The sequence below is a fragment of the Myotis daubentonii genome, chromosome 16, assembly GCF_963259705.1.
Source record: "Myotis daubentonii chromosome 16, mMyoDau2.1, whole genome shotgun sequence".
Lineage (NCBI taxonomy): Eukaryota > Metazoa > Chordata > Mammalia > Chiroptera > Vespertilionidae > Myotis > Myotis daubentonii.
Genome location: NC_081855.1, coordinates 4,375,116 through 4,396,371, shown reverse-complemented (window position 1 = coordinate 4,396,371; position 21,256 = coordinate 4,375,116). Strand labels below are relative to the sequence as shown.

General features: G+C 47.9%; 1 protein-coding gene across 14 annotated transcripts in view; it reads right to left on the bottom strand.

The window, feature by feature from the left end:
• EPN2 (epsin 2) overlaps positions 1-20,882 on the bottom strand; it is an 88,847-nt gene extending 67,965 nt beyond the window's left edge. For 9 of the 14 annotated variants that reach the window (XM_059668471.1, XM_059668467.1, XM_059668479.1 and 6 more), the window contains exon 1: positions 20,743-20,882. The gene's annotated coding sequence lies outside the window, so the exon portion shown is untranslated. Of the gene's footprint in view, positions 1-19,326; positions 19,349-20,742 lie in introns of those variants that run through there. The other 5 variants (XM_059668468.1, XM_059668472.1, XM_059668470.1 and 2 more) reach the window with 5 other exon arrangements.
• Positions 20,883-21,256: the final 374 nt, after the last annotated feature.

Below are 21,256 nucleotides of genomic sequence, written 5' to 3'. Positions count from 1 at the left end.
CGCAAGCATGTGCTCAGCACTGGCTACCTGCGGACAGCGGCACAGTGCTGGGGGTGCCTATCAATCAGACACAGCCCATGGGGAGCAGAAAAACCCAGATGGATGACACCCTACAATGGAAGCCTGGAGGGTACATATAGGCCAGGGCCATGCAAAGAAACAGCCAAAGTGGGTAAACAGCAGGCAAAACGTGTTCCAATACCCAGTTTGGCAAGTGAAGAGGAAAAGCCAGGAAACAGGCCAAACAGGGAGTCACAGAGAACCTGGACTCTTCCTCCGGCGTTCAGGGGGACAGGAGGCGAGGACTGAGGCCCACTGTGAACAATTCCATCGTCTCACTGCAGGCACACCTCCGCCTTTCAGCTGGAAGCCACCCCCCTAACCAGGTGCCAGTCCAGCCAGCCCACCTCTGTGGAACCAGGGCACAGGGAAAGTGTAAAGAGGAAAAACAAAAGCTGCAAGTGAAAAGGAAAGGCTTTGGTCCTCAAAGAGGTGATACTCATTTGTCTGGAAATTTCCCTCTGCTGTGATTCAATGCCCAAAAGATGCCAAACAATGAGGCACTGCATTCACATTTAACAAAAACAGCAGCAAAACCTTATTTCCACATCATCTACTGAGAGACTTCAGCTGTTCAAGTCCAAATTATACTTCTAAAAGCCTCACAAGATAGTTTGTTTTTAAAAATCTCTTATTTCTGAGAGGTTGATTCAGAAACTAATGTGTTAAAGAATGAGTTTTTTCTTTTAAAGAAGACGTTTGTTTTCCCTTTTCTAGTTTTAACCCAATTATTTCTTCCAAATGAAAAAAAAAAGTCCTTCATAGTGGCCTTTAAATTTCTATTGAAAGGATTTCTTAAATATCCACTAGTTGGTAGTGAATGATGGTACATAAATACAAACCTCACTTAAGAAGTCTGTACTTAGCCATGCACCACTACCAGGCCCTGAACTAAACACAGCACACAGCAGGACCTGTCCTCGGGGCGGGGGGGAGGGGGGGGGACTGTGGGAAGTTGCTATCTTTTAACTGGAGGTGACTCTGTGACCAGCCAGGTGCGCAGGGAATCAGGGACCTTCCCCAGCATGAGAGACCTGCTCCCAGGGAGGCGAAGCACCAATGCCGAGGACCTCAGAAGGAAATTACTAGACTTTAACATATCGTGGGTATAGACCCTGAGAAAAAAGACACCTACTCAGGGCTCCTGGTGGCTAGCTGGGCTCCAATTTTAAAAAACAGTCTAGCAGCCATTTCTACACAGAGGCCTCTCACAGAAACTGCACTTGTGGGAGTAGCCTGCACTGAACTCCCTGCCTGCCTGTGTTCCTGCCATCTACGACAAAGGAGTCCTGGACTCCTATTTCAACCAACAGGACTGAGACTTCCCCACTCAATTGGAGCTGTACAGCTACATCTCCCCCATCCCGCCATCAACATCTTCACCGCCCAATCAGAGCAGCTCCACTCTGACCAATCAGGAAATTGCCTTTCAGACCAACCAAACTGTAAGAATTTGGAGTCCTCATTTGTTTTTAAGAAGGGAGAGGGAGAAAGAGATAAACATCAGTGATGAGAGAGAATCATTGATCGGCTGCCTCCTGCACGCCCCACACCGGAGACTCAAGCCTGCAACCTGGGCATGTGCCTGACTGGGAATCAAACTTGTGGCCTCCTGGTTTATAGGTCGACACTCAACCACTGGGCCACACCAGCCAGGCAAGAATCTGGTTTGTTTTTTGAGGTGATGGGTGGGTTTGGTTTTGTTTCTTAAAGAAACATTTTTTACTTTCTTCAAATGTCAAAATCTGACCAAAGACTTGCAGTTAGGTCACATAGTGATTTCTTGTGCTTATTATCACCATTTTCTTCTACCAATAAAATATATGCTTTTAAATCAAGAAAGAATGTTTTCTTTCATAATTTCCTGTTTTCTCTTTCCAGCAGGGAGAGTGTTTTTTAAAGTGCAGGAGGTATCAGATTAGTTGCAAAGACCATGTTTTAAATGTTCTTTACACACTGGGTTTTCTCTGTAAGTTACATTCTATAGCAAATGGTGTTAAGCATAAGTGCGGGACTTATATATAGCCCAGAAGATCTTGTTACAAAGCTTCCTACCACTAGGCAGGCCCAGACCTTCAGAGCAAAACCTCTAGCCCAGCGGTTCTCAACCTGTGGGTCGCAACCCCTCTGGCGGTCGAACGACCCTTTCACAGGGGTCGCCTAAGCCCATCCTGCATATCAGATATTTACATTATGATTCATAACAGTAGCAACATGACAGTTATGAAGTAGCAACGAAAATAATTTTATGGTTGGGTCACAACATGAGGAACTGTATTTAAAGGGCCAGAAGGTTGAGAACCACTGGCCGCTCCTCCCACCCCAGTCCAGGAGGCTTCAGTGGTTCTGGCCAAGGAAAGGAGCCCCTCAGAGCTTTCCCACGGGCGCCACTACCCAGAAAACCACTGGAAGCTACACAATCCTCTTCACTCAGCTCCTCTGAACTCTGACCACTGTGCTTTGGGTCGACTATCCTACCAGGCTCCTTTTTTTCATCTATTTATCACTTGCTTGTTGCTAAAAATATGTGAATTGGCCTAAAGCAGCGGCTCTCAACCCTTGACATGGGTGGAATCTCCAGGGAGCTTTGGGAACATACTTATGCTCAGGCCCCATCCCAGAACAACTAAAACATAAGGTGGTGGGAACCAAGCACTGGCACTTTAAAAATGAATCTCCCCAGGTAATTCTGATTAAAGTAAAGTAGACAAGTTGAGAATTACTGAGCTTACAGAAATCCACTGCATTGCTATGTAATAAAAAGCACATAAATGAAAAAACACAGGCAATAGGGAAACAGGAGGGAAAATAAAAAAGCAAAGCCAGAAAACAAGGTTAGAATACAAGATGCAGGCCACACTAGAGCTAGAACAAACTATTGGCTCTGAGCTGAGCTTCCTGGTGGTCATAGCAAAGAGGATTCACTGTCTACAACAGTGATTTTCTACCTCTTCATCTATGGCACACATAAATTACTAAAATTCTGTGGCATACCAAAGAATACATTATATTTTTTGGCTGATCTGGAAAAAAAAATAGGAATAATTTTGATTCATTCACACTGGAAGACTATTTTTGTGTTGGCTGTTGTCATTTTTTTTTTTTTAAATTTAACCATCTAAGGGAAAAGAGGTCAGTTCCCAGACTAAATAGTCAGGTACTACGCATGTTTAAAATGCTTGCGGCACACCAGCTGAAAATCACTGAAGCGAGAGGCAGGGATAAACAGCAGAAGATTCTCCTTGTCCTGGGACCCGAGATGAACACTCCCTCACGCCCTCCAAGAGGAGAGGATGCTCCCCCACACCGTGACCATAACCACCCCACATCGCAGCCTTGCGAAGGGTGCCCACAAGTCAGCACAGGGCTACTAGGGCTGCCTGCAAACTCCTTGCTGGAAATAAGCTCCTAATGAAAATCAATGCCTGCATATAAAACAAGTAATCAAATCCACTTCATTTTTCACTGGTAACAATGTATCTAACCTGCCATTCTGAGCCCCTTGAAGCTGTCATGAAAACACAAGGGCACAGCCTCTATTTCACTGACTGGGTGAATAATGGCCCTGGCTCGGTGCTCTGGAAAACAAGCTCTTCCGTCATGACCGTCACGACAGCCCCAGAACACCAGATCTGTGCCCATACTTAGCAGGGAGCAAAGTCCCAGAGCCTGCCAAGCACTTCCCTCGATCCAGTGCTCAGAAAGGCCACTGACCACCCCCCGACCCGCTGTGGTCTCTCAGATCTAAGAACAGGGTTTGTCCCCCAGAAGTCAGGCTATTAGGCAGGCCTCATGGCCACCAAAAACAAAACCACCGGAGGAGACCTCTGAGCCACTTCCACCCTGACAACATGTACTACATGCTTTTGTTATGCACACTACACTTCAGCAATAAGTTTTTAAAATGTGTTAAAATCTGTGAAATCGAGTAAAGCACCCTCCTGCTCCCACATATGTGACATTTTCTTTTTCTTTTTTTGACATTTTCTTTTTGAACCACACACCACATCACCACATTTCAAAGCCTGATGAGTTAAAGTAGCAACTACTCACAATCACCAAGAGAGGAACCAACCCAAGTGTCCATCAGAGACATACGGATAAACAAACCGTGGACTAGCCACACAACAGATGTCATCCAGCCATGGACAGAATGAAGTCCTGACCCTGGAACTACTCGGAAGAACCTGGAAACACTGTGCTAAGTGAAAGGCATCAGACACCAAGGGCCACATACTGCATGATTCCATTGGGTGACATGTCTGCACAGGCAAATCCACAGGGACAGAAAACAGATTAGTGGATGCCAGGGGTTGGGGGCTGAGGGCGTAGGGAGTGACTGCTAAGCGGGCACAGGTGTCCTGTGGGGTAATGGAAAGTTCTGGAACTAGACAGTGGTGATGACTGCACAACACTGTAAATGTACTAATGCCACTGGGTTTTAACTTTAAAATGGTTACCATAGTAAATTATATATGTATTTCAGAGAAAAACTTAAAATAGCAAAACTTTCATTGTTCTGCCTTAACATAAATGCTAATAAGATTCAACCTAAATCAAGATTTTGTATAAAGATTACTCCACAACTAAAAAAAAAAAAAATCAGCTTCAAGCCCAGAACATATTAAAATCAGAAACAATAAACAAATACAGTCAAGTTACAGGATACAAAGTCAATGTGCAAAAATCCATTGCCTTACTGTATACCAATAACAAAACTTCAGAAAAAGAAATGGAAAAAAACAATTCCTTTTGGTTAAAGTACCTAGGAATAAACTTAACAAAGGATGTGAAAGATCTATATACTGAAAATTACAAAGCATTATTAAAAGAGACTGAAAAAGACACAACAAAATGGGAAAACATCCGTGTTCATGGATTGGAAGAATCAACATAGTTAAAATGGCCATATTACTCAAAGAAATATACAGATTTAATGAAATCCCCATCAAAATCCCAATGTAATTTAAAAAAATTAATTAAACGAGAAATCACCAGATTTGTATGGAACCACAAAAGACCCTGAAGAGCCAAAGCAATCCTGAAAAGTAAGAACGAAGCTGGAGGTATCACACTACCTGACTTCAAATTATACTACAGAGCTACGATAATCAAAACAGCATGGTATTGGTAGAAAAACAGACACACAGATAATGGAACAGAATAGAGAGCCCAGCTATAAAACCACATGTACATGGACAGATACTTTTTGACAAAGGAGGCATAAATACACATTGGAGTAAAGATATTCTCTTCAATAAATGGTACTGGGAAAATTAGAAAGCCACATGCAAATGAATGAAACTGGATTACAGTTTGTCCCCATGTACAACAATTATTTCAAAATGGATCAAAGACCTAAATATAAGACCTGAAACAATAAGTTACACAGAAGAAAATATAGGTAACAAACTATAGACCTGAATGGTAGAGAACATCTTATAGACTTGACCCCAAAGGCAAGGTAGGTAAAAGCAAAAATAAATGGGACTTATCAAACGGAAAAGTTTCTGCACAGCAAAAGAAACAGACAACAAGACAAACAGGCAGCCAACTAGATGGAAGATGATATTTGCAAACAGTAGCTCAAAGGTTTAATTTCCAAAATATATAAAGAACTCATTAAGACTTAACGTCAAACGAATAAACAATCCAATTAAAAAGTGGGCAGAGGACCTCAAAATACACCTCTCCCAAGAAGACATACAAACAGCCAATCCTAATATATAAAAAGTCAGGGGCAGTCACGACAGAAACAACTGGACAGAACGAATAGCAGGCTGTGTGGGGTGACTAGGCCAGCAGGGAGGTTAATGAGGGACGACCAAACGACTGAGCAGCAGGCTGCGTGGGGCAACCAGGCCAGCGGGGGGGGGGGGGGGGGATGGGCAGTTGGGGGTGACCAGGCCAGTGGGGGGGGCAGTTAGGGGTGACCAGACCGGCAGAGGGGGGCATTTGGGGGCAACCAGGCTGGCGGGAGGGCAGTAAGAGGTGACCAGGCCAGCAGGAGGGGCAGTTCAGAGTGACCAATCTGGCAGAGGGGGGCAGTTGGGGGTGACCAGGTTGGCAGGGGGGGCAGTTAGGGGTGATTAGGCCAACAGGCAGAGGCGGTTGGGCGTGATCACGCTGGCAGGGGGGGCAGTTAGGGGTGATCAGGCAGGCAGGCAGGTGAGCAGTTAGGAGCCAGCGGTTCCAGATTGTGAGAGGGATGTCCAACTGGGATCGGGCCTAAACCAGCAGTCGAACATCCCCTGAGGGGTACCAGATTGGAGAGGGTGCAGGCTGGGCTGAGGGGACCCTCCCCTGTGCACTAATTTCATGCACAGCCTCTAGTAGATCTATGAAAAGATGTCCAACCTCACTGGCAATTAGGAAATGCAAATCAAAACCACAGTGAAGATACCACCTCACACCTGTTAGAGTGCCCTTATCAACAAGACAAGCAATAACAAGTGTTGGAGAGGCCGTGGAAAAAAGGGAACCCTCATTCACTGCTGATGAGAATGTAGATGGTACAACCACTATGGAAAGCAGTCTGGCGATTCCTCAAAAATTGAGAATCTAGCTACCATATGACCCAGCAGTCCCTCTCCTGGGTATATACCCAAAAAACTCGAAATCATTTATATGCAAATATGTATGCACCCTTAGGTTCACTGCAGCATTCATTGTTCATGGTGGCCAAGACATGGAAACAGCCAAAATGCCCTGCGAGGACTGGATAAAGAAGACATGGTCCATATACACAATGGAACACTACTCAGCCGTAAGAAAAGATGAAATTGTGTCATTTACAATAACATGGATGGACCTTGCGAACATTATGCTAAGTGAAATAAGTCAATCAGAAAAAGCTAAGAACCATATGATTTCACTCATATGTGGGATATAAAACTGAAACTTATGAACACAAACAGCAATGTATTGGTTGGGTGGTGGGGGGAGGGTCCTAAATTGAGGTGATAGGAGAAGACTTGACTGGGTAGTGAACACATGGTGCTATATACAGACTTTGTAACTTAGAAATCCACACATGAAACCTATATGTTCATGTTGACCTATATCACCCCAATAAAAATTTTTTAAAAAGTCAGAATCAGGACTGCTGGAAGTCAGTCTTGACTTAAAAAGAAGTTTCCAAAGAGTCCATATCTGGGAGAGATCCACACTGAAGCATCTATCACTGAAGTCTGGAATCTGCTTTGAAATAATCCAATGGGAGAAGGGGGAGCCTAGATTAAAACTGTTGAAGCTGAATGATGGGGTTCATCAAACTATTCTATTTTTATATGTTAGAAATCCTCCACAAGGAAAAGTTTTGCTCTGTTTTCAAGCAAGTTTGCAAAGATCTTTAACATGGATAAAGAATTAAACTTTCAAACTCTCAGACTTGACCTAGTGCCCTCCACCCTGAGCCTCACAGTGCAGGTTCACCCAGGGCAGGCCCATCTGTGAGAGGCCATACCAAGGAGCCCTCGGAAAGCCACCAGGCCCCGGTTCAGAATGCCAGACAGCAGCACACGGAGGTGTCTAGCCTAGTCCTTCACACAGCAAACCAATCCGCTATCTCGGCCTCTGAGACGCCTGCCCCAAATTCAGCTATCACCTGGGGCCAAGGCCCTAGGCGATGTCTGGAAATGAGGGACCCTTTCACAAAATGCCTCTAACAGAGCCCCTAGAATCCCTGACCACTGCAGACAGAGCTCACCTTCAGGCCAGGGTCCGAGGAAGCAGTATGCTGCCAGACCCCTCCCAGATGCCATAGGACAGTGGTCGGCAAACATGGCTCGGCTCGCGAGCCATATGCGGCTCTTTGGCCCTGTGGCATGGGCCACGAAGTTTCAATCGCACTGTACGTGCGTGCCTGCACATGGTATTTTGTGGAAGAGCCACACTCAAGGGGCCAGTTTGCCGACCACTGCCGTAGGAGGTTAATATTGCAATTGCCTATTGTTTCTCCTCCTCCCTCTTCTAGAAGTAGATGCGGGAGGGGGAGCAAGGCAGGTGTCTCTATCTCATTCCCTATTATCTAGGAAAGTGTGGTACATGGTACATATTCGACTCAATGTTTGTTGTGTGATCCTGATTCTTGATGGATACTGCCCCAAAGGTGTATGATAAAGACTTGCTTTTTACAAATGCCAATGGAAGATAAGAATGTTTGAGCCCTGTTTGCCAGAAAAGGAGGGGACAGGAAACAAGAAGTGATGGTACAAACAATACCACCTAAAGTAGTACCAGAGATGTTCTAGAATGTAGGGCCCTGGGTTGAGGGTGGGAGGGGCCTGGAGAGGAGAGACTGGTATGTGCCAGGCAGAGGGGAGTTTGTGAAGAGGGTCTGGGGGCAGGGACGGGGCACAGGGGCAAAGAGGAAGGCATGGCACAAGTTGGTAAGCAAGTTCCCCACGCTGAGCGCTGCCACCGCCACGACTGGTCTCTGTGTAAGGTCCTGGGTCCCCAAAGCAGGGCCCAGGTCACGAAGAAAAATGAGTGGGCACCAGGGGAGGGGTGGAGGCTCTGGAGAACTGGTAAACGCAACCCTATCCAGAGACAGTGGCCAACACTGGCGCTGACCCAGTGTTGCCAGGCAACAGCGCAGGCCCCCAGCTGCCAAGTGTTCTGATTTGTCAATGAAGCTGCAAGTCTGAATTGCTATGTACGATCTGATTTTCATATTGGCAACTGTGGTAAAGAGAGTAATGGCCTCCCAAAGATGTCCACTTCACATCCCTGGTTACATGGCAAAAGGGAAATGAGGTAGCCGATGGAATTAAGGTCTCTAATCAGCTGACCTTAAAAGAGGGAGAGGATCCTGGATTATCCCGTGGGCTCGAGGTAATCACAAGGGTCCTTAAAAGTGGAAGTGGGAGGCAGAAAGTCAGCATCAGCGTGATACAGTGGGAGAAGAACAGGACTGGCTATTGCTGGCTTTGAAGAGAGAAGGGGCCACAAATCAAGGAACACGGACAGCCCCCAGAAACTGGAAAAGGCAAGGAAACAGCCCCTCCCCTAGAGCCTCCACAAGGAACGCAGCCCGGGCTACACCAGGATTTTAGCCCAGTGGGACCAGTGCTGAACTTCTAACCTACAGAACTGCATTGTTTCAAGCTACGTGTCTGTGGTAATTTGTGACAGCAGCCACAGGAAACTAATATAGCAACCAATTTTAACTTTTAAAAGGAGGCACAGTACAGCCCAAACAAAATGCATCTGTGGGTTGGATGAGGCATGGACAACTTCTGTCTAGTCCACACTGAGAAGATCTGAGGGTTGGGTCCTCTCCTGGGTACCCAGCCCAGCCTGACATGCCTTCCAAGTTAACTACTAGGCCCTTTACCTTTACAAACTGGTCACAAAATTCTCCAAGGGGTTCTGGAAAACAAAAATGCTTCCTGTAAGGAGTTCTATACCCAAGCATCAGCACACGGCCTAGGCCCTAGGCATTACCCAGGGCCTGAGAAACTGGCTCAGAGCAGAGGATGGAACACAATCCTTTTCAACTCCACCGTCTCCTGCGAACAGCAAGAAGTGAGAGCTTTTCCAGGTCCCTGGGGAAGCCTCCAGTCCCTCCCAGCTACCCCTGGGGCACTCTGCTGCCCAGTGGCTCCCAGCACCCCCTACAATAAGATCACTTTGATTTCTTTTCAACAGCAGAGAACACTTTCCAAATAAGCTCCTTTTAGTTCCCCACGTTCAGATGAGAGCAGACCTGCTCCGATTAGAGGTAGAGAAGAGGACCCAGGTCCCTGCCCACTCGCCACCAAAACATTGTGTGAAAACCACAGCCCAACTCAGATCTCACTAAGCTTTCCACCTGTCCTGCCTGGCCGTCCTGTGGCTGTGCCTCTGCCCCATGTCCAGCCCCTTCCTCTTTGCTCAGCCCAAGCTGGACACTTCCCTCAGGCCTGGACACAGCTCCATTCCCTCTGCCGCAGTCTTCCCAACTTGCCCCCCAGGACTCTCAGTTTTCCTTCAAAACTCTATATACTTACATATCATTTCCTCTGAAGCCTTCTATGACACCCAGGTTCATTCTCAGTGTCTGACACCACCTTCTAAACTTCTCTCTCCGGGGGCTACTTGTCCCTATACCAGGAGCCACTCTCTGCAGACCATAAGCTACTTGAGGGCAGGAACTTATCACTATAACACATAATATATATGTGCTCGATAAGCATTAAAGACTGAATGAATTGGTCTGTAAACTAACTTTTTCTGTAACTACTATAAATTGTGATATTAAATGCACCAGATAAAACCTCACTTCTGATCTTTAATAAAGTTAATCTATTTAAATTAGGAACTCTACATTACAACTATCTTAAAATAATTACTTAGTTTAAATTTTACTAGTGTCTGTCTTACAATTAAGGGCACAGGAAGGAACCTGGCTGCAGGCCTGAATGCAGACAAGCACCTGCTGGGCCCTGCTCCATAACCTGGCTCCAAGTCAAGCTGAAGAAGGGTCACCAAACCGGTGGGTCACAGTCTCTTCTCTGGCCCTCCCCTTGTTTATACTGTTTGCTAAGGCAGACTTCAGCCCAGGAGCCATCTGATTTCACCTCTCTGTCACCCCTATAGTACTCAGGGCCGCAGCACCAACACCTCATTAGGCTTCTAGTGCTCTGGCTCAATTTTCTCCCACCTTCTAATCGGTGACATTCCCAGAGGCCCCCCTGAGCACACAGTTCAGCTTCTCAGCCCACACAAGCCATCAGAATCATCTGGAGTACTTCAGAAATTACTACTGGTTCCGCCTCCACGGTCTGGAATGGGGCCCCATCATAGGCCCCACTTTTACAAAGTTTTTGGGCCATGTGGTTGACAGGTACACCCAATGCTAAGAACTGCAGGCATGGCTCAGTGGTTGAGTGTCAACTTACAAACCAGGAGGTCATGGTTCAATTCCTGGTCAGGGTACATGCCCAGGTTGCAGGCTTGATCCCCAGTGGGTGGCCTGTAAGAGCAGCCAATCAATGAGTCTCTCTCATCATTGCTATTTCTATCTCTCTCCCCTTTCCCTTCCCCTCTGAAAGCAATTTAAAAAAAATTTTTTTAAAGAACTGCAGGCTCATAAGGTGTCACACCCACACTTCCCAGTCAGCATTGATGTCCTAAAGCCCTCACCTCTCCCGAAACAGAAGCGGACTCTGGCCTCACCTCACCCTGACACACACCCCTGTGCTGTCTCCAGTCTCAGCAAGCCAGCCTGGCCAGGACCTCACCCACAGAAATTACGCCACTTTGCAGGCCCCTGCCCAGGGTCCCTCCCCAAACACTTGAGCTCCCTACTGCCAGCACCACCATGTTCCAGGGCTTCTGCCACCTAGGTCCTTACTGCTCCCAGCAGGCACCCACCGAGTACACACCCACATGCACGCAGGCACCAGCCCAGCCCCACCCCGAGCTTTGCCCTGCGCTGTTCCCTCGATCTGAAACACCTTCCCATCTGCCTTCCACTCCTGAAACTATTCCCTGTCCTTCGAGGTCCAGCTCAAATCCTATCTTCTCCCTGTTACCTTTGTCTTCGCAGTTAGACTAAGTTCTTGGTGGCAAGAAACATGGCATTTCACACCCATCGTTTTGACTTGAGAGACCAGATGTTGCATATTTTCCAGGCTGACACTGATCTCAAATATTCTGCCCTATTGTCATGCAACTGCCTTTTGAATTGATGCTCATGATTCTACATCAATCGGACTGCCTTTCATAAAGTAGCATAAAAATTATTTCTCTGCTCACGTTTCCCAAATTTTTGGATCCAGAGTATAGTTATTATGCCAGGACAGCTCTGGGTATCTATGGAACAGGCACTCAGGGAGGACCTGCTTTCCAAGGTGGCTCTCCAGCCTGTCGGTGCCGTGACCACGAGGGGGGGGGGGGGGCAGACTCTGAAGAGTAATTTCAGCTCTCATGATTTATTCACCGCAGAGTCTTAAAGAGTTTACGAAACAATACATTCGTGTCCAAACCTCCAAAGAGTGCAGGGCAGGTATGGACACATAGCTGTTTATCATCCTTGGCTTAGGAACAGCAGGCAATTTTCAAACCCTGGGAAAGTGATCACACCCGTCTGCTTGTAGACTGCAAGATCAGAAAAATGACCCATTTACTAGAAGTCATGCATTAATGGCCTACTGAGGAAGGGATGCTTTATATTTTTATTTACATGTAACTGTTTAAGACTATCAAGTTCTTCTTTATGAATTTGATCATATTTAAACAACAGCACCACCAGAGGGTTTTTAGTCCTTCACTTCCCTCTGCCATGTTTACAGAACCAATGGGCTGAGCTTCGGTGTTACAGGCTGAAAGAAATGGCCCTTTCCTCAAAGAGCAATTTGGGCGATTATTTTAACCCAGCTTCACAAACACAAAAAACTTTACAAACCCACAAAGACTTCCTTCCAGCCAACCCAACAGGGGTGCTCGCAGGTCCCTGTTGTGCTCCTCTAGGCAGCTTTAGGTCTTAGAACTTACATCTGTTGCTCTGGATCGGAAGGTGAGGTGTTGTCATAGAAACAACTTCACGAGGCTCCAAAATCAGACAAGTGTGGGGCTGAATTCAGAGTGGATGCAGATGAGCAGGCGTGACCCCTCAGCCTCAGCTTGCTCACCTGTGAAATGCCCGCCTCTCAGGGGTGTGGTGAGGGAACAATGAGGCAATGGAAGCACCTGGAATGGCTAGGGCATGAGGTAGTGGAAATCATGTGGCTTTGAATCTGACACAGGTGGCAGCAAATACCAGCTGGGGCACTCAGGACTGTGTAGCCTGGGGCAGGCTGCTGACCGCCCTGACCTTTCGTTTTTGCGTATCAAAAACAGAAATAGTGACAGGCCCTGCATGATCATGATGAAAATTAAATTAATACTGTGTATAAACAAAGCAGCACATGACCTAACACACAGGAGACATCCTAAAACCATCAGGGCACATGTTTGGTTTTCGTGGACAACCTAACATCACTACTGGAGGAAAAACAATTTTTTCCCCAAACTCTTAAGCACCAAAGCATATTAAATCAATCTGAAATGTTGGAGGGGAAAGGAGTGACTTCTAGTAAGGCCAGCAGCCATCCCTAATTACCCTGTGGGAGTTTGCTCAGTGCCCAACACCACTCCCCCGGCCCTTTCCCAGCTGCTTATCTAAAAAGCCTTGACAGTGAACATCTCGCTTGATGTGCGGGAATGAATTGGATTTTCAAACAATCTTAAATTTACTGCCTCTTCAAGGGCACTGACATCTTACATTCCTGTCATTAAGGAAAACATCCCGACTAACCCAGAGTGATGATGCCTGTGGCGCCAGTCCAAATTATAATCACACAGGAATAAGGTGAAAACAGCTTTTTGAGAAACCAAGTTCCCAAGTGCCATGCCACCATCTTCTGAGCAACTCAGAGGCACATCTGAGGCAAAAAGGAACTGCTGATGCTGACCCCTTACACCTTCTCTTCCATCCTCTGGGCCAGGATTCAGAAGTCTGGTCCCCAGACCAGCAGCATCAGTAACACCTGGAAACTGGTTGAAATGCAGACTCCCAGGCCTCAGCCCAGACCTACGGAATCAGAAACTCTGGGGTGGGGCCCAGCAAGGTGCCTAACAGGCTCTCTGGGTGATTCTGCTGCGCACTGGAGTCTGAGAAACACCACTACCCTGCTGCCAAGTGGTCATTATTAGCCCCACTTTACAGAGGACGAAACCGAAGCTCAGCGATTACAAACCAAAGCCCCACAGCGAGAAGGCGAATACGTACCCAGTCAGATTCCAAAGCTAGCTGTCGCATGGCCTTTGTAGACAAACTGTCTGTACCATTTGGTGCTCTCAGCCATTGAGCCACCAGGATGCAATGGTGACATTAACAAGAGGGGTGGGAGTGAGAGAAGGATGAATCCTGTACTCAGAAGTGATTCACTACAGAAGCTTTTCAATCAGAATCATGCATCAGCCTGCTTTTCCCTGCTCCATTTACCAGTTGGGTTGCAGGAAGAGTCCCTTCACCGTGGGGCTTCCTACAGGAGCTGGTGGAATAGGAGGAACCCAGGTTTGGGAATCACACAGACCTGGGTTTGACTCCTGGCTGTGCCAGTTCCTCAAAAGTTACCGAACCTCCTGGAGCACTCAGAGGGCGGTCCATGCTGAGCAGGGGGAGGTGGGGGGGGGGGGGGGTGACTCAGGCTCGGTGTGCACACTGTGACCACAGCTGCAGCAGGGTTCCTTTCGCTGGGACCCAGCCCACCCTGGATAAGGGCAGAAATGATTTACATTCCATTATTTGTCAACTTACCTGCAGTTTGCTTTCACTATTTTTGCTGCACTCATTTTATTTGTATTTAAATGTTTTAGGCAACCTAAGAACAAATATACAAGTGAAGATACAATAAAATGAACTGCTTGACATCCATTACTTCATGTATATCAAGCACAGCAGTAAAACAAAAAGAAAAGCCCATGTATTTAACTTGTTTTCGTGTTTTTTTTTGTTTTAGTCAATTTTTTAATATTTGCCTAACATGCATGTGCTGTAAAAATAGCTTTAGCTATTTTTAATGTCATGAAATCTCAGCATAATGGTTAAGAATATAGCATTGAGTTCTTTTAAGTGGAATAAAAACTTTATGAATGAACTTTTCAACTACTTCTCTACAGCTTTTCATGTATATTAGTCTTTTGGTTCTGAAACTTCTCTAAAGGAAATTGTACATTTTTGGAAATTTATTCCTTATTCCTTTGGCAGCTAATGGGCTTTTACCAAGTTTATTCACTTGAAACCTATATGATCCTATTAACCAATGTCACCCCAATAAATTCAATAACTAAATACCAAGTTTATCATAACAACAAAATACTACTAATATAACTTGTTTCCAACCATCTCCCATACTCCTCCCCCCGAAACCCCATTAAAAAAAAAAGGTGTTGGTTGTTGCTTTTTTCAGAGATTGGAAAAAAGTAACATGCTCCATTTAAAATTGTAGTATATGGCATTTTGTAAGTTTGAAAGCCACAATGTTCTTGGTCCATCATATCACTGGGTAGCATTAACTGTTAAGTTTTGTGCTTCCAAATCATTTTTGTTTTTGAAAATTTCTTGATACCCTTATAGCCTGCCTCCAACTTTGGTCCTATCTTCTTCCTTCTTGTCAGGTGCACAGGATTTCCTTTTTCAGCCTTCTGTTCTGTCACCAATCAGTACTACCTGGCGGCCCTGCACTTGGAAAAAAAGGCCGAATGATCTTTATGGCTCCACTCAGTGTCTAAGGACACCCTGCTTCCTTTGCTTGCATCGTACACACTATCTCCCTCGTCCTATTTACTGCAGCAAATCTCTCCTTAGTTGAGGAGACTGTGTTACCTCCCTGTGAATTACACTTATACCGAATATCTGTCATTGTCTGCCTTTAAAATCCTTCCTCTTCCTCTCGTCTTCCATTTTTTAAAAAGACTGAAATACGTTTCTATTGATTTTAGAGAAGAGACGGGGAGAAACATCAATGTGAGAAAGAAACGTCGATCAGCTGCCTCCTGCACATGCACCCCATTGGGGATGAAGCCCCAAACTGAGAATGTGCCGACTGGAATCGAACTGGCAGGGACGACACAGCCAACGAGCCACACCAGCCAGGGCCTCCTCTCTTTTTAAATAACGAAGCTGTTACCCCCAAAGCTGACCTGACAGACTATTTCCTCAGTACCTTGCAAAAACACCAAACAAAAATACCATTTTAAAAGAGGTGCATTTTTCCTTTTAGAAAGTAAGCTCCTCCAGAGCAGGGACAATGTTTTCCTTGTATGTTCTATTGTGCCCAGCGCACCATAAATGCTCAATACTGATGCGGGGGGGGGGGAGTTACATCTCCTCTGGACCTCAGATTTTCCACTCATGAATCAGTGTGTCCACGTGAGCACAAAATAAAATTTTATGTGAAAAAAAACCAAAACACCACACAACAGCTGCTATAACAGCTTTGCATTTTAAGACTTCAAAAACTTAACTGCCTGACTAAAAAATAGGTGTGCCCATAGATGGCTGGCACTGAGTACACTTACTTAACTACGTGCACACTTATTTCACTGTTTTTGTTTTCGAAGTTTCTGGTTTTAGACAACTTGAACAAGCTAATTAAGATCAAAGAAAATTCCACTGACGAACTTATCAGAAAGTTTGTCAATTTTCAAAAACTCAACAGATGGATGTAAACAGTCATTCCAACAATGCATTTTGCAAAAATAAAATGTGCTTTCTCTCACCCTTACCAATCTTAATTACATCATCACACAGTCCTCAATCCATTATCAATTTGCAGTAGGGCTATAAGCAAGTCTCTTCGTTCCTGTGAGACTGGATTTTTCAAATGAAGTAACAGGAATAATATTGGGCCCAGTCAGTGTGGCTCACTGGTTGAGCATCAACCCATGAACCAGGGAGTCAAAGTTTGATTACTGGTCAGGGCACATGCCCGGGTTTTGGGTTCGATCCCCAGAAGGGGGATTGTGGAGGTAGCTGACTGATGATTCTCCCTCATCATAGATGTTTCTATCTCTCTCCCTCTCCCTTCCTCTCTTTGAAATGAATAAAAATTATTATTATTATTATTATTATTATTATTATTATTATTATTATTATTATTTTGGAATCCAACAGATCAATTCAAATCCCAGCTCCATCACTTACTGGTTGTGTGACCTTGAGCCTCTGGGTCTCATTTTCGTCATCTGCAAGTGGGGGATAATACACACCTGACTGAAATGTGACTGCTGGACAAACAGCAATGGTTTTTGCAAGAACAAGACAGAAAAGTGGAGCCTGTAGTAAGATCAATAAAAGGTCGTTCCCCTGTCTCCAGGACTACTTACTCATACCCCAGACCTTCACTGAGCACCTCCCATGCATGTGCCAGAAACGGAGCTGTGTGCTGGAGAAGTAAAAAAGGGACAATCATTGGTTTCAAAGATGTCAGTGTCACAAGAGCCCAGATACACAGACAACTGTGATAAGTGCTCCAACAGACTGGGGTGGTGAGGCATAGAGAACAGACGGAGAGGAGCCTGCAAACAGCCATCAGCCACTCATCCAGGCTGGCCACACCCTCATGGGGTGAGGGTTCCCGCTGGGGGTCTTGGCCAGCCTGCAAACAGCCATCAGCCCCTCACCAAGGCTGGCCAGGCACCCCAGCGGGGACCCCCCTCCCTGAAGGGGGTATGGCCAGTCTGAAAACGGCCCTCAGCCCCTCACCCAGGCTGGCCAGGCATTCCAGCGGGACCCCCAGCCTGATCTGGGACACCCCTTCAGAGCAAACCAGCCGGCCCCCACCCATGCACCAGGCCTCTATCCTATATATTAAAATAATATGCAAATTGACCCTAACAGCAGAACTGGGAATCACTGGTCACTATGATACACACTGACCACCAGGGGGCAGACACTCAATGCAGGAGCTGTCCCCTGGTGGTCAGTGTGCTCCCACAGGGGGAGCTCTGCTCAGCCACAAGCCAGGCTGATGGCTGCCGTACAGCGGTGGTGGTGGGAACCTCTCCTGCCTCCTCAGCAGCGCTAAGGATGTCCGACTGCAGCTTAGGCCTGCTCCCCGCTGGCAAGTGGACATCCCCCGAGGGCTCCCGGGCTGCCAGAAGGATGTCTGACTGCCAGCCTAGGCCCAATCCCCCCAGGGAGCGGGTCTAAGCCAGCAGGTGGACATCCCCCAAGGGATCTTAGACTGCGAGAGGGCACAGGCTGGGCTGAGGGATGCCCCCCATGAGTGCACAAATTTTTGTGCACCGAGCCTCTAGTATGTGTGTGTATGTGTATATATTATATATATACACACACATACATACACACACACATATATATATACACATACATATATATCATACATACATATATATTAGTATGATTTCAGAGAGGAAAGGAGAGGGATAGAGAGATAGAAACATCAATGATGAGAGATAATCATGGATCAGCCACCTCCTGCACACCCACCACGGGGGACCAAGCCTGCAACCCGGCATGCACTCCCAACAGGAATTGAACCCGGGACCCCTCAGTCTGTAGGCTGATGCTCCATCCACTGAGCCAAACCAGCTAGGGCTTTAATGTGCTTCCCAACAGTGTAACAATGACAACTGCACACATGAAAATCTCTTAGCACTTACTCCACAGAGAACTGAAAGGTGCCACTCCTCTGAATGAAATGAAGAAGGAAGGGAGCAGGAGGAGGAAGAAGAGAAGCAGAAGCAGCAGAAGAGGAAGCTGCCACCATCTACCCTTTAAATTCAGGAAAAGCCAAGCAATTAAAACACATCAGTTCCCCAAAACTGCTCAAATGCTTTTGCAGGATCAGAATCCCAACTCTCAGGAAATCCACACCTTATTATGGAAGACATTTTTCAAGAGTGCGGACACTGTGCTGGGTTGATATCACTACTTGAAAGGTTTACATTTCTTCAGACCTCACCCAGGTGCTTGGCACACACACCTGCTGGGAGAGAGTTCTCCACAGAACTCCCTACCTGCCAAACTCAGGGTCCAGAGAGGTAAAAAGCTGGTGTAAACCACAGGACAATCCAAACTTGCTCCTGGTCCACGCGTTTGTGGGATGCAGTCCTGAATCTTGCCTTACAGTAGTTTGCACTTACCAAATGCTTTAATAGCCAGTATCACATTCAATGCTCTCAAAAGAATAGACCAGTGAGACTGGGAAGGATGACGAGCCTAATATTACAACTAAAGAAACAAGCCTCTAAATGTAAAAATAAAAATACAGATAAGTAAAAGATGAGATTTTGGTGGTTTCTCCAACACAATCACTTGTTTCAAACACAAACACTAGAACAAGTACTATTCAGAAATAAACGATAGTCCCTTTCAATTTTTAAATACAATGAAAACGGAATGATCAGTTCCAACTCAATGGCTGCTGTGCAGGATTCAGTATATGATTTTGTCAGCACCTACCATCTGGTATCTAGAGCTACAAGATGCACATGTAACTGAGGTGGCAGTTGCAGAGGGAAAGGGGGGCATGGATATTAAAATTCACCTTTAAAATCATTCTAACCCCCAGTCCAATCCCTTCTTTACAAGGGCTATTCTGGAGGTGGAAATTAAGAAAGCATACTTCTCATCTTCTCCTAACCATTTTCTCGTGTTAATGTTACAAATAAAAGAGGAGGGGGACTGCCCTAGCCAGTTTGGCTCTGTGGTTAGAGCACAGGCTAGCAGACCAAAGGGTCTCAGGTTCAATTCCCATCAAGGGCACATACCTGGGTTACAGGTTCCATCTGCCCTGGTCCCTGGCATGCAAGAGGCAACCATTCCATTTGTCTCTCACGTGATATTTCTCTCTCTCTCTCTTCCTTCCACTCTCTCTAAAAGTCAATGGAGAAAATATGAGGATTAATAGAAAAAAAAGTTTAAAAAGAGGGGGGAGATAATTCTGGCCGGTGTGGCCCAGTAGGTTGGACACCATCCAGGGCACCAAAAGGTTGCCGGTGGGATTCCGGTCACCTGGATTGCAGGCTCGGCTGGATCTCCCAGTTGGGAGCAGACAGGAGGCAGCTGATTGGTGTGCCTATGGATGTTTCTCTCTCCACACCCCCCCCCCTTCTCTCTAGAAATCAATTAAAAAAATATTTTTTAAAAAATCTAAAACGTCATGGGGAGAGCCCTGGAGAGGGAGCTTCTAGTTCTGGCACTGACACAGAATCGCTACGTGACCTTGAGTGAATTACTGCTTCTCTGGGCCTCAGTTTTCCCCATCTGAACCCCAAGATGGTTGAGCCCCATCTTCTCTTCCAACACAGACTGCAAGACTGAAGGGGCCCCACACGGAGCCCTGGGCGGAGGAGCGCCGGGGTTTGGGGGAGCAAACTGCCCCTTCCACAAAGCCACTTGGCCAGCACGGGACGCAAACAAACCCCTTTGGGCCAGGACTCCTCCAGGAAGGACCGGCTTCTCCCACGCCGGCTCCGGGGAGCCGCCCAACGGGGAAGAGGACGGGCCTCTTCCACAGACCGCCGGGGGGGTCGGGCCCCCGCACCCGCTCCCCCACCCGGTTACCATCCCACGCGGAACAAAGGCAGCTGGAGCCTGGTCTGCCGCCCCCGTCCCCGCTGTGCAGTGGGGGTGGGTGGGGGTGGGGGGTGGGGAGGGAGAACCTGGTCCCTCGGGAGGCGTAGGGCCCGCTGCAGCCCGAAGGAGAACGGGGTCGGGCCGGGATCCCGCACCCAGAGACCCTCCCCGACCCCAGGAGGGTCGGGCCTGGGCTCCCCTCAGGGCGGAGGGGGACGGACCCGGCTCCGGAGAAAAGGCGCGCCGGGCCGGGAGGAGCGGAAAGTGCTCTGGGAGGCTGGCGGGTCGCTTCAGGCCGAGGCAGGGTGAGCCAAGCGGGGCTCCGGGCTCCCGGGACGTAAAACCCAGAGCCCCGATAGGAAATGGAGCGCGCGGGTCGGGGAGCGGGGTCCCCGCAGCGGGAAGACGGGGAGGGGGCCATGCTCGACGTGGGGCGGGGCTGGCTGGGAGGAAGGGGGTCCCGCCGGAGGGGGAGACCCAGCGGGGGCAGCGGGGTTGCACGCTTCGGGGGCTGACTCCGGGAACCCTGGGTCCTGGGGGCGTCCACCCCCTGGGGGAGGGGGGCGTCCGCGCTCTGGGGCCCACTCCGGTCCCCGAACCCGGCTCACCTCCGCTCCTTCGGGCCGGCCCCGGTTCGCGGCCGCGACCGCCAATAGCGCTGCGCAGGCGGGAGCGACCGGAGCCCGCGGAGCCGCCGCCGGCGCCGCCAGCACGTCCAGCTCCGTTTGACACCCACTCACCAGCCAACATGGCGGCCGGGAGGGGGCGCGCCGGCTGCGTGTGCGCGCGCGCCGGCCCCGCCCCCGTCGCCCAGGCCCCGCCCCCGTCGCCCAGGCCCCGCCCCGCCCCGCCCCCTGCAGCCTCCACCCCACCTTCCCACGACCCCACGCAGACTGCCCCGCAGTCCCACAGCTCCCCAGACCCTTGGCCGGAATCCCCTAAACAACACCCCACTCACGCGTTCCGACCATCCCAAGCGCCACACATTCCCTGGCAAATTCATACGCCAAACCCTGCACTCGGCGACTTTCCCTCAGATCCCCCACAAATCCCCTGCACCCCGTGCACATCCTGCAGCTCCTCCCACACCGCACCCCTCCCGCACGCACAGCCGCGGCACCC